The 15045-nt window shown below is 33.9% G+C and overlaps 1 long non-coding RNA gene across 1 annotated transcript; it reads right to left on the reverse strand.

The window, feature by feature from the left end:
* Nucleotides 1–9226: 9226 nt before the first annotated feature.
* LOC148616634 (uncharacterized) lies at nt 9227–14212 on the reverse strand. The gene is made up of 3 exons (XR_015922244.1): nt 14182–14212; nt 9971–10073; nt 9227–9312 (listed from the first exon to the last, which is right to left on the reverse strand). It is a non-coding gene; the product is annotated as an uncharacterized LOC148616634 (long non-coding RNA).
* Between the last annotated feature and the right edge of the window lie 833 nt (nt 14213–15045).

Raw genomic sequence — 15045 nt, forward strand, 5'->3', positions numbered from 1 at the left:
GGTCACTAACATCAATAAGACTTTCAAATGTTTATGCTAAAAAGTTCACCCAATAAAAGGACCGGAAACGCATATAAGCGAGAGTATACTCCCTTTTAAAGTTTTTTTTGTAACGCATCTTGTGTGCATTTTGTCTACTTTCCTTGTCTTTTTATACATTGAATTATTTTGTTTGCGATGTATTTTTATTTAATGAATTATTTCACTTTTTCGTTATAATAGGATAATTAGTTCAGAACTCCGTATAACAAATTTTAACTAGGACAAAACAAAACAAACAAATCAATAAATAACATGAGCTTCTCAAAGAGCCTGAATTGCTCACCTGGGAAACCATGCCCTGAGTAAGTAAAGGTATCGTGCTTTTTTACTGTGAAATGTTGGAAATACCTTCAAAGTGTTTTAGAACCTCCGATAAAAATGGGCAGGGGTCCCCCTATGTCTTGTTGTTCCACCGGTTCTGAGGGGGCATTGTCAAGTATACATTTGCAGAAAAAAAAAAACAAAAGAACATGTAATAAAGTAAAACCATGGCTAACAACATTTTCATCATCACCATTCAACTCGGGAGACCATGTTTACTAAATAAACTAAGTATCGTCGAAATCAAAGCAAGTATAAAAATTAGCGGGAAAATGGCCGCCCAGACAAATTTTTGTCTTCACCATTCAACTTAGAACACAATGTTTCCTGAAGAAACAAAAATCTCAGTAATCCGAGCAACTGGTGAAGATGATCACAAAATGGCCTAAAAATCAAAACTGCCAGTTAACTCAGAATATCATGTTTATCTTAAAAGTCGCTTTTATCTTCATTATTCTTCTATGGTTGAGGAAAAAAGCATTTTGACGCCTATGTTGTATTTTTAGTAACAACGGATTTTAACTTTGCAGAATATCCTAAAAAAAAACAGCTAGGTCAACTTTCATTAAATTTTGTGGCATTGTTTCAAAAGCATAACTTCTACAACGGGCGACGAATCATTTTGTAAATTTCGGTATAAGTCCATCTTCTTTGATGGTGAACAATAGTACCCTCCATCAGAAATTTGCTTAATTCAACGGTTTTTAGTTATTTGCAAAAAAAACTATTTTGACGCCTATATTCTATTTTTTAGTAATAGCGGTTTTGTTTTGCTTTGTTTTTTTTTTCACGGATCAAAAATCTAGACAATCATTTTTAGGATACCCTAAAAAACAATCATACCAACTTTCATTGAATTCAGAACGGACGTTTTTTAGGAGAAGATATTTGAAAGCAGCATAAAAACGTCTAAAAAGGGCAATAACTTCAACATGGGTCAACATACTTTCACCACAATTTGACCACTGATAGTTCTTAGCATGCTGAACACTTTTGCCCATGTCAAAATTTGGTTAAACCTAACGGTTTTGGAGATATAAGAGAAAAACTGCTATCTGACTCCTATGTTAAAAATTTAATAATGGCGGCAACGTTTTTCGTCGCATCAAAAATCGAATGGTCTTGACAATGTTAGTATGGAAAGCGTTAAGAAGAAGAAAAGTCTTTAAGGGGGGGGGGGTGATTTCGGGTCCAGATGAGCAAAACGAAAGATAGGTTACATATTTTTATTTTTGATATGTTTCAGCGGGAAGGTCTTGCTACACATCCATGCATACTGTCACAGGTGGGCGAGTGGTCGTGTATGTTGGCGAGCGATTTGTGAGACCTTAGTTTTTAGGTAAGTGTTGGCTATATTTGATAGTAATATTTCTTTGCTAAGTCGGTGATAAATTCTAGCCAAGTTGTAAATTATCATAGTTTAGTACATATGGTTGATAATATCCAGTTTCCTCGTGTAGCGATAAAATTAACATAAACATATATCAACTTGCGTAAACTTAATAATTAAATAAGATGGATGCTGGCTTTCCATAATAATATTTCACTAGATAAATGTACTGGTTGATATTGCCCCAAAATGCGTCGTGAGCCATATGTCGATTAAAATTGCTATGCTTTATATGGCGGTCTATAGAAAGTCAATGTGGTGGTATATCGTTCCTTAAGTAATATATGCGTTACTTCATTAAGTTAGAAATTAAGTGAAAATAGCATCTTTCCTATTGCTCTCCGTATATTTGTACTATATTTCGTTGAATAATTTCATACGGAGTTAAAACTAAAACTCTGTAATTACTTTTAGCTTTTCCCTATCAATAAATATTCAAGTTCAGTATCATAATGCATCGTACCTAGGTTTTTGCGTTATATCCTTGCTATGATTTGTAACGTCAGTTCATGAAACGCTTGAAACGATAAGACGCCATGAGTGCAGCTGAGCCGTATTTATATGGCCCGATATTCTTATACTCTGGCTCACGATACCTTTTGGGGACATAATATTAAGGTGAAACCTTTTAACGCTCCCGAAGAAACATTAACTAAAAACAACTTTCATAAGTTTTGTCAGCTCTGATTTGGTATTTTATATTTATAACCTTCAAATATGGCAAATTCTGTAATGTATATTTGTCCTAAAGCATTTTACTGATTGTCGTGGTCTGATATGCCTATTGGGCGATATGTCCGGCAGTCGTAAGGTATACAGAACCAAGTTGATAATACAACCATAAACGCTCCCTTCGGGAGCGTATAACTTCATAAATACACAATAAATCCTGGCTCATGATATACCAGAAGATTCAGAATAAAATTTTCTGAATTAAATGATTCCCTTAACGCACCATACTTTAATGATTTAACTAAAAATAGCTTTTGGATGACGTCATGTCGAAAACGAAAGTAGTTAAAGTATGGAGTTATCCGCAATTAAAATGTTCATGAATAGCTCCTTAATTTATAATACAATAGAGATAACTTAAAAAAAAATTGTAAAACTGATCATGAATGACCATAATAATCTTCTCGAAATACTTAGGCATTTAAATACTCTAAATTACGAGATATTTTGCTTCTTGAACAACATCTGCAATGCCGCCAAATATGAAAACAAACATTTTCCACGGAATGAAATTTGGAGATTTCGTATCTGCTTCTTAAAATTAGCAGTTATCAAGGAATTTGCAAAGTACTGCAATGATATTTGAATGAGAAATTATGCCAGAAGGGTTTATAAAGTAGATTAAAGGTAAAAATTCCTTAAAAATATAAATGTACTATCAGCTGACAGTATCACTATCAATATGACATTCTTGATAGAGATATTATGGCTTCAATATTTTAGCTCTCCCATGGAAGATTGAGATAAAGCATCACATGCTAATAATTTTCATGCCAGATCTCAAGTTCCAGCTGTCAGGAATTTTGGAGTATATGAAATAAAAAATTAAAAGATGTAACCATGCTCAGAGGCTCCACCAATATATTAATACATTTGGATAAAATCTCCTTTATAGTGCTGACAAAACGGGTCTGAGCATTAGATATATAAAATTACATTCAAACTGTAATGTTTTGTGATAATTAGGCCATAAATTGGTAGTTGCTAAGGAGTCGTCGTTGTTATGGTAACGCTGAAAATATTTTTTCATTTTTTCATTTTATTTATTGTTTTTCCAATATATCCAACTTATTTAAAGTCAACATGGATAAAATATTTGACATCGATGAATCGCCCACTGCATGATTCATATGCGGACTGCTACTTAAATAGGAGAACGGGTGACCAATCGAATAGATCCTATTTTATAGTAGTCCGACAGGCTGAGCCGGATTGTGCTAACTCACAGAGGCAACATTGCGCAGGTAGGCATGTCACACTACTTGGACACATTATTTTGTATATGAGTCTATTTCGTTTATTACCGCGTGCTTGGTGTAGAAATAGTGACTACCAATTTTAATGTATAATCGATTATCTAAAATACTGACTACATGCTTCGACCATTAAATGTTATGTCTTCATTGTATGTTTGTAGGAGTTTGCAATACTTGTGTTAACCGTCTTGGTGGTCTCGCATAAAGTGCTGGAGGTCGTGGGATCAATTCCCGACCGAGTCACACCAAATACATTAAAATTGGTTTTAATAATTTTTTTGTCTTTTGACCTAGACTTCTAATATTTGGTATGTTGGTATATTCTCTCAGGGCAGAGTGTTGCGTACCAGAGTAGGTGACCATTGACCTTGACCTTTAACCTCAAAGTCAAATCAAATACAAATTTTGGCATAATACCATACATAATTTTGTCAGTGCCATTACATTTTGGTCTTTTTACTTTGATATCTGATCTTTGGCATTTAAGTATATCACACCAAGCCAGAGAGTAATGCTTTAGGGTAGATGACCTTTGACCTTGACCTCTAACCTCAAGGTCAAATAACATAAAACATAAACATTTTGGCAAAATACCATACAAAACTTTGTCATGTCCTTAACGTTTTTTGTCTTTTTTCCCAGATATCTGATATTTAGTGTGTAAGTAAATCACATTAAGGTAGAGTTTAATGTTCTAGAAAGGATGACCTTTTACCTTGACCTCTGACTCCAATGTCAAATGACATACAAAAGTTTGGCCAAATACCATAAAAATTTTGTCTGGGCCATAATTTTTTGTTTTTTTACTTAGACATCTGATATTTGGTATGGGGCTATATTTCATTAAGGCGAGGCGTCACGTACTAGAGTGGTTGACATTTGAACTTGATCTTCGACTTCATGGACAAATAACATACCAAATTTTGACTTAGTGTTAATGAGGACGGATGTCGTATGACTGATACTAATTTTGTTTTATTAATTTCTGTATATTGAGAGAATTCAATTAGACCCCAGAATAACATTTCTTGTTTTTGTTGATCTTCTCTTGACATGATATCCCATTTCCATTTTTTGAGCTCAAATGAAAATGCAATGCACATCTCCTTATCAAAATGTCCCAGGATTACATTCTTTTGATTTCTGCCAGAATCTTGGCTCCCTTGATTACTCTTATAAACATGAACATGTAGATTCTTTTTTATAGAACATTTATTATATATATAGAACTTTATTACAAATACAAGCAAAACAGACCAGTTGTTAATACCGTAGGAGGGTGCTTCGGGAATATCACAGTCTAGGAATGAAAAATAAACAATAGGAAAATCGATATTGTATTGTCTTTTTTTATATATAAGGCCTTAGGGCAGTACTTGTACCCTAATCATATTGAAAAAAAATTCAATAGCATTCAAAAACCATTTCATGTGAGATCATTTATTTCCCATTTAAGGAAACTAGCACAAGAACTGGCTAAAATTGTGCATACATTTTACATGCTGTTTATATAATAAACACACTATAAAGAATCAGGTTATTGTGACCTACATTTTCCGCTTTAGCAACTCTGTTAAGATATTTTGGTTTAGCCTTAATTATAAGGTATCAGAAATGAATTACAATTGACAGTCAATGGATCTTAGGAATCACAACCAGGTTCACTATGAAGTTGACTATCTTCGGATTAGGAAGTTGATGAAGAACTATTGCAAAATCTACGTGTATGTTTATGTCTGTGTTCCAACCTAGTTGAAAAGGTAGAAATATATAGAGGAATATGTCAAAGAAGACAAAAACATAATTTTTTTGGGAAGTTATATACTGATGTATCAGGCATCGTGAATTAGCTTCCAGATAAAAGTGAACTATCTGCAAACTATATTTTACATTTCATTGACTATGTTAGAGATGATTGCAAGAAAATGAAATTTAAAAAGATTTTTGAAATTTTTTTTCAGGCATTACAAAAGATTGTGACAAAATTAAATTTAAAATACATTTTTGAAAATGATTTTTCAGACATTAGAAAAGATTGTGAAAATAAAATTAAAATTTTTTTCAAACTCCAGACTATAATTTCTTGAAGTTTTAATTAATCTAAAATAAAAATCATCGGAGTGCAACTTCTTTGCGTCGGGTATAATTACTGGAGTTCATTAGAGGTCTCCTCCTTTAAAATTTAGAGAACACATTGTCCATAACAGAATGATGTTTAAATGATTATTAACCCTGCTACTTGGCATTAAGCACAATCGGGTGATAAAGGGCGAGTGATTCTTTACATTTATGACATACTACGAGATGAAATATTGCATGAAATGAGTCATTAACTTAAGCCGAAATTTTGTATGTCATTTGACCATAAGGTCAAAGGTCAAGTTCAAAAGTCACGCACATTGGTACAAGACGCTCCGCCTTAGCGTGAAATAGTCACATACTTAATGTCAGATATCTAAATAAAAAGACAAAAAATGTTGTGGCGAAGACAAAACTTTGGGTGGTACTTTGCCAAAGTTTGTATTTTGATTGACCTTGAGGTTACAGGTTGAGCTACTCTGGTACGTGACACTCCACCCTGAGAGGATACCAACATGCCAAATATTAGAAGTCTACGTCAAAAGACAAAACAAATGATATGCTCTGGAAAAATTTTGTATGAAAAGCGTCAAAATTTAGTATGTTATTTGACTATGAGGTCAAAGGTCAAGTTTAAATGTCAACCACTCCTCGAGTACGCCCCGACTTGAGGAGATATAACCCCATACCAAGTATCAGGTGTCTAAGTAAAAAGACAAAAAATATGGCCCAGACAAAATTTTGTATGGTATTTTGCCAAACTTTTGTATGTCATTTGACCTTGGAATCAAAGGTCAAGGTAAAAAAATCATCCTATCTAGAACATTACACTCTATCTTAATGTGATTTACATACATACCAAATACCAGATATCTGGGTAAAAAGACGAAAAAAAACATGGCCGAGACAAAGTTTTGTATGGTATTTTGCCAAAATTTTTGTTATTTGACCTTGGGGTTAAGGTCAAAGGTCATCTACCTAAAACATTACTCTCTGCCTTGGTGTGATATACTTAAATGCCAAAGATAAGATATCAAAGTAAAAAGATCTAAAAGTATTGGCACAGACAAAATTATGTATCGTATTAGGCCAAAATGTGCGTGTGATTTGACCTTGAGGTTAAAGGTCAAGGTCAATGGTCACCTACTCTGGTACGCAACACTCTGCCCTGAGAGGATATACCAGCATACCAAATATTAAAAGTCTAGGTCGAAAGACAAAAATGTTATGAGCTTGACAATATTAATATGAAAATCGTCAAGAAGAAGAAATGTCTTTATAGGTAGTGATTTTGGGTCCAGATGAGCATAAAATAAAGATATTGGTAACATGTTTTTATATTTGATATGTTTCAATGGGGAGATCTTGCCACACATCCATGCATACATTTGGATAATATCTTCTTTCTAGTGCTGGCAAAACGGGTATGAACATAGCCTAATATCACGCTAGAAGTCTAACAAATAGGCTTCTGGAACAGGGTTATGTTGTTATAAGATTGAAGTCATCACTACAGAAGTTTTATGGTCGTCATCATGAACTCGTGGATCGTTATTATGTATCCATCAGCACCATGAAAACTGATTTATTCAACGGGTCATGGTTTGCCTTTCCTCGCTTGTCTACCCCGGACTTGACTTGTTATGAGCAACTCGGCGGGTGTTTCTAGAAAAGCAGAGGTGCACCTGATCCATGCTCCCAGTTTTTAGTGGAGTCCGAGTTGCTCATTTACTTTTGTTACTTTGTATGTATGATTTTAGTTACTTTATGTTCTTTGTTGTGTGTGTCTGTTTTCCATGTCTGATCTTTGTCCCTGGATTACATTCTTTTGATTACCGCTATAACCTTGGTTCCCATGATTACTCTTTCGTATATTTCAAAATGTCAAAAATTAAGAATTTAATTAATTTAATTAATTAATTTAATTAAGAAATTAAGAATTTTGGTTGCTATGGTAAGCAGATCTAACAAGTATGTTCTGATAAATATCATCATAGTTTACCTCAAATTTTATTCATTTATAGTGCATATTAAACCCATTGTTCTTTACTTTTTTAATTTTTTTTTAAATCAAAAAGAATCAAATTAAAGCTTTTTACACTGTGATTTTATTTTTGCACAGAAATCATGAACGGTCGAAGAAGGGAAACTCCATGGCGTTTTGTACGTAGTGGCGCGTGCTCCATGGCCTCTGTGATCCCGCGGTTTCATGCTCGCCCAGAGTGCGGGTGCTGGGTTCGATTCCAGATCGAGTCACACCAAGAACTTATGACTGAAGTTAGAAAAAAAAGGAAATTGTGTATTGTTCCCTTCTAATTGAAATCCTACATTTCGAAACTGTATTTGTAGAACGTTTATTTTATCGGGTTGCTGCATACATGTATATGCACTCTTGTCAATATGAATGGTTTGGATTTGTCACGGCGGGGGGTCTGTCGCTACAACAAATCCCAATACAGACGGTTTTTTTTTTTCAGAACTATATCATGTGTCGTTTATTGTGTTTCCCTTCAAGTTTAACATGCGACTTTAATTTTTAAATATGCCTTTAAATTCGTGCATGGCACTACGAGTACATATGTATACATGCTTAATATCTATGACATAATCTTTTCGTGGTCGTTTTCTGTGTCACTGCGTTTGCAAGGGGAGGGAACTGAACGTTTATAAATGATCGAATAGTCAAAGAAACTCGTATCATGCACACAGTGTGCTCTCTTGAATGGGTGTAGAGTTTACATATCTGTTTAAAAGTTTTTAATGTTTCATAAATCAAATTGTTTAATTGTATTGTGGAAATATTTACCTATGTTAACCCATCTATTTCTAACTTACTGAAGTATTATTTGTCAATACAAGTGCGTTTGAATGATTATATTTTTTTCATTTTCAGTGTATAATACGACTTGATCAAAAACGACACTTCAGCTATTCGGTGTCGAAGGCGATTTTTAAAAATTTCATCTCTAGATACAGGGACTTTATATTACTGTTATTATATAGTTCCTGCTAGATATAAACGTTAAGCGCTGTTTGTAAATGGAATTTTCTACACGATCGTGTTTTAAAGTGATTGTTTGACAAATATTAGATACACGTAAAGACAAATCAATACTGACATTCTATGCAAATAAAGATAAACCTGAGGGGGGCCTTTGTATACAAACCTTTACTGCTGTGTGTGTTTTCTTAGTTTAAACATAAAAAACATAACATTAAAAAATAATCGGGCCACTCAGAACGCCTTGGGTCCGTCTACAAAAAGTTTAAAAAGAAAAAGATATACCGATTCGAAGTACAAAATTATGGGTGAATCTATAGACTTAGTAAGTCATCCAAGACAAAGATAAACAGAATAATACAAAACAATGAATACAGAAACGATCAGCTCCGGTCTCACTGAAAACCGGGGTCCAACTTTGGTGCCTTCGAAAGGCAAGTATTCACTGATTGTAGAAAGGGGGTTGTGTCGGTGTGACTGCTTCGTTTCATCTACAACAAAAAAAATCTATCAAATTATAAATATACATAATTATAGGAGCAGCCATTTGATACCTTAATGACTTATATCAAATTCATACGATCCACACTCCCATTCTGATCTCGTAGAGGACCAAAATTAGCTTTGCGTGATCTCCCTTTTAACATTTTGTACCATATAAACAACCTGGTCCTTTCAGATAAACTGTAAGGTTAAGTTTTTCGATGATCGTTGATTTAAAGACGTGAATATTAACAATCAAATTGAAATACATGCTGCAATGCTGAAAAGGTCAACCGAGTCGTACCTAAGCGTTCAGATGTGAAATGGATATAATACATTACTATAGTTATCACATTTGAATAAATTTAAACATCATTTGAGCAGATCAGTTTGCAGTACTAGTATGTGGTGAATCAAGAAATAAAAGAGATTCTAATCGAACAAAAAAAGGGGGGCAGCTATAGTCGGTCATTTTTCCCATAGTAGCGTTTTAATATAAAATAAATGGTATTAAATTGCGCATCGACAATGTGCCAAGCAAGCAAAGTTAAAAATGCTAATTCATACAAAAAAATGACTCAATGGGTTGAATATTTTATTGATCATAAAAGGTCACTTTGAAGTGGCATATGAATCAGTGATAAGATGCCTCTTGCTTATACATACATGTTAACCTAGCTACATGTACATAATGTAATTTCCGCTTTCGTGTACTGCTTCGATCTCTCCTTTCCTAGATCCTGTCTGTTTTAATTTGCTAGAAGGTTTCCTGTAATAACAAATAATACTTACGGATGTTCTATATATTTTGCATCTCCAAATATCCACAAATAAAGCTATAATCTTAGGAAAAAAACATTTTATGGGTTTTTTTTTTACACACATAACCAATAAGTTTCCGATTTTATTAGAAAAGAAAGGTTGTAAATCACATAACAGTTATTGGAATATTTTTGCTCATATTTGAACATTAGTATGCACTTATTACTTTTGGGTGCAAGTTCTTGCTTTTATTTTGAATGTGATGTAATATAGGTTTTTGTGGTATTAAAATGTGGTTAAGATTTGTAAATATTTATATAAAATGTTTTGAAAACCATTACCGTGTAAACTCTATAATGTGCCTTACCGTACAAAGTGTCATTGTATAATTTTAAATACCATACGTGTGTTGAAATACCTAATGAACTTCAAACCGTCAACATCTGAATATTGTATGGTAAGTTTACAAAGTAAAGCGAATAAGTTACATTGTACAATGAGAAATATATGATGTAAAAAGTGTTGCACTAGGGACGTACCAATGAAATTAAAACTTGCCTACGAAAGGGCCATTCAAGACTAAAAGACTCAATGTCGCGACTAAAACTGAAACAACGCGATTGCATTATTTAAAAAAAAATCAAATGACATTTTGTTCCTGATACAAAGAAAACAGAACCCAAACAGTGGAATATTCAGTAGGAGGATTCCAGGTTTTGGAACCCCATTTTTTAGGGAAAATTTTGATCATTTTGCGCAAAATTCGGGGGAAATGAGCTGATGATAGCTTTATACATCCTTTTTTTTTATAAATTGCTTACTCTAGTGGAATATTTGGTTATTGCATTGGACCTTTTATACTGAATAAGTCGCAACGGGCAGTTATACCTGTGCGAGATGGCGTTGTCTTAGTAATGTGACAATTACCAATCATGACATGTAAAAGAACCGCTAGTATATCAGTCTAAAGGTTTTTCGTTATTTTTTGTTTTATAACAAAACTGTACTTCAAATTCGACTTAGAAAATGCGATGGAATTTTCATCTAATATATATTTTGTATAATGTAAAACACGTAATCATAATGCCTTTGTTGTGCCATCGCGGTGTTGTTGAAATAGCAAACTGTTTTTTTATATGTAAGGTGGTGTTCTTTTTTATTAGAAACTACTTGGAATGGACCACAGAAAATAATACCGAAATGATAGACGTTGTTATTGATAAATGTCAGTTACTAAATGTCAGATCTGCAATATTCCTAATTAAAATTGATCGTACGGTATTTTAAACAATTAAATTTGAGGCTCTACTTTTTAATTTAACTGTTCTTCAAAAACCTGTATAGAAATCTTGAATACCATAATACCATAAAAGGTTGTGTGTGTACTGGTAATTAGTCAAGAAAAAATGCCAAAATGACTTTTTCGAAATTTTAAAACAAAAGGTGGGGTCTAACCGGCGGACCCCCCCCCCCCACCACCGGGGCTGTCCATGAATACTCACCTGTTTCAAAATATTATGTTGATGTAATGTTGGAACGGTATATAATACCTTAGCATACAGTGGCGGATCTATTGGGGACCCTGAGATCCCCTTTTGTTAATAAATGTTGTTAAGTTCCTGTAAATATATGGGACAAATGAGCAAATAATAGCCTGGACACCCCCTTTTTAAATTTCTGGATCCGCCACTCTTGAATTGTCAAAGGCCAAGTATCAAATTTATAAGCTAAGGATTACACTAATTTGTGTCTTCTTCCGTTTTCTGGGTGTGTGCTTGTTCATTTTACAATTTAAAAGCTATGTGACTCCGAGTACTGTATGTAAATTTATTTACACGACCAGGATATTACAAGTCATAAACTTTTAGTAAGTCGTTCTATCAAATCTACTGTACTCTTATGTTTATTATATCTTATGTCATATAGGACTAAACTAATGACTTGTGATAAATAAATAACAATCGCCAGTAAACTACTCAGTCTAACTTCTACAGACGAATCGAGAAAGACAAGGCAGAACATGAATACATTAACACTTTTACTTGAATCATGTAAATCTCCTGCACTTTTCAACACAGACGTACTAACTTGTACATTTATAAAATCAATGCAATTACTTTTAAAACGCTGTTTGCAGAGTTCATATGCACACCAAAAATGGTTGAAATGATGAAATTGAGGAATATACCCTTTAGATGACAGGGTCTTACTATTTCTCCACTTATAACTTTGATACATTGGAAATGCCAATCTGACTTTGTGTTTGTACATTCCATTCCACAAGTTGGTAGACGTACGTTTTGGAACAGGTGAGCCTCCATTGGCGGATCCGACCGGGGTGTTCTGGTGGTAAGACCCCATGCACCTTTTGCTTGGAATTAATTCAACAACAGTCATTAAGACGATTACACACAGTCTTTCATGGTATTCAAGATTGCTACAGGTTACTAGTACATGTTGTATCAATAATTTGGTGAAAAATTGAATAGAAGAGTCTCATAGTCTATTGTTTAAAATGTCATACGATCGATTTTAATTAGGAATATTGCCGATCTGACATTTTGTATTTTGATTATAAACAATCCTTATTAATAAAAAACGTCCATTGTTTCAGCATTATTTTCTGTGGTCCACTCCAAATAGCTTCTAATTACAGAGACCACCCTTCACACACATAAAACAGATGATCATCTCAAAAACTTAGCGATAGTACTACATATGTTTTGCATATCCAAAATTTTAAATATCCAGGGGAAATTTTGTTGCATTTTCTAAACTTGATGTAAGCAGTTTTGTTATAAAACAAAAAAAGTAAAGCATTTAGGCTAGATCTCTAGTGGTTCTTTTACATGTCAGGGTTGGTAAAAGTCCTACTGCTGAGACCGCAATTATAATGAAAGTCAGGTTTAAGTACAAGTCGCCGTTAGAATCATATCTTAAACTAGCGCACCGAAACTTCTTTACTACTAAAAGGCAGCAAAAATAGGGTGATTACCATAAGAATTTTAGCAACCTTACAAAATTTGTTGGCACTTAATACTTTTTGGGGATTTGCATGTCAGAAAATTTATTCAATTTAAGACAAGGCTATTTATTTTTATTTCATTTTACTTTAGAGTCTGGAATGGTGGCCAAAATTTAATTTATTTTCAGTAGGTGTAAGCCAGAATATTCATTTTCAGCTAGGACCATTGGATATGTTTTAAAAAATTGCTAGTCTCCCATCCCAGTCTTGGATACTTGAAGTCGCCCTATAATTTAAATTTCGTTTTCACTGTTATTACATTGCCCCAGCAATGGTAAAAAAAGTAATAAACATATGACCAACATTTCGTGCAACACATAGGCTGTGTCTATTCAAAACTATTAAGATACTAGTCCTATTAGAATCGAAATAAATCACGGAAATCCATTTTATCAGTGTTTTACCACGGGCTGCATGGCCATAAATGTCGTTATAAAAAAAAAATCCGACATAAATGGCCACCCCGTGGTAAGATATCGATAAAATAGAGTTTCCGCGATTTATTTCTTAAATTGACATGTAGGTTTGTTCGATGGGACCATTGTCTGAGCATAATCATGAAGATATATATATATATAGCATATCAACCATGTTGACATACTCTTAAACATAGTGGGGAAACGCTCTCGGACCCATGTAGGGTCTTGGAGTAGGCCAGAACGTCAACAGAGCAGCCCAGCCGCTAGTAGGACACACTCTGAATGAGTTCTTCGGTCATGTATCCCGAAGGCTGGGTTCGGCTACCCCCAACTACTTACAAGCATCTACTAACAAAATCCCCGTAAGGGCCGGTCGTGTGAGATCCGTAAGGATAGTCAAGACCGTAAAAAACCACCATCATCATCATCATCAACCACGGGTCACAATTCCAAAATTATATGAATTACATATGGTGAATCATTCGTGACTTATGTATAAATTCATAATATGTATACATTCAGCAGATTCCGTGTTTCATGTAAAGCAGAACCATATAGTCTGACCTCCAATCATTTTTACAATAAAATCTTCGCTTTATTCAAAATGTGAATTCAGGATTATAATGCACTGAAAAATAAATAATAAAGTTTTATGTCGAAATTGACAATACCTTTCAATCTTCCTTTGTGACCACAGACTATAAGACTATAAGAATCTTACAATTCTCCTATAACAGATAACACTTTAAAGATAAAGCTGGACGCTTAGAAGACATTCATTTCACAAAACAGGTTATTACATGTGTATATGCATTTTTTTGCTCTTTTTGATCTTGTATAAATAGAAACATTGGCATAGTCAGTTACAGCCAACGAAAACAGAAACTCCATATGACTCCCGGTTTTAGATTCTTTATGTTTTAAGTTTATTGTTTTAATTGTGTTGTATAACAACGCATCTAATGTACAGAGCCCGGTCAAGTTTATTTGTCAGATTGGTTTCAGGTGTAAGATTTTTTTTAAAGTTCTTTCTGACTGTTTTTGAAAAGATCGATGTAGTTACCATGGTCACAAACCTGAGCATCTACGCACCTCATTCAAATAAGATCGTTCAAACAGTGTATGTATTGAAATAAAATTGTCATGTAACTGTGATTACATAATCGGTAGACCAATTAGTCGGTCAAACAAGGATAAATCAAAATTAATTTGCACCAAACCTGTAAGTAAAACATTATATGTCAACGTCAGAAGTCACGCTGTCAACTTATGTCAGATTACCTGAGGACGACAAGGACGAGAAATTATACACTGTAGGACATCATAAATGTATTGTAAAAGTTGTTTAAAAGGCCATAAAATATATTTCTTTGGTTTTCAATCCGTGGTGGTAAATAGTTATCGCGCTGAGATCCCACACTACCTTAAAAATGTTTTTCCTTCGCCCAATGATCTAGTAAAATTCAGAGCACACTTATACCTAGTTTTTGCAAGACTTATATAGTGCAAACTCGGGACAAGTCAGCGGAGTTCAG

This window comes from Perna viridis, chromosome 5, assembly GCF_037379345.1.
Source record: "Perna viridis isolate PV_CMFRI_1.1 ecotype Kerala chromosome 5, ASM3737934v1, whole genome shotgun sequence".
Classification (NCBI taxonomy): domain Eukaryota; kingdom Metazoa; phylum Mollusca; class Bivalvia; order Mytilida; family Mytilidae; genus Perna; species Perna viridis.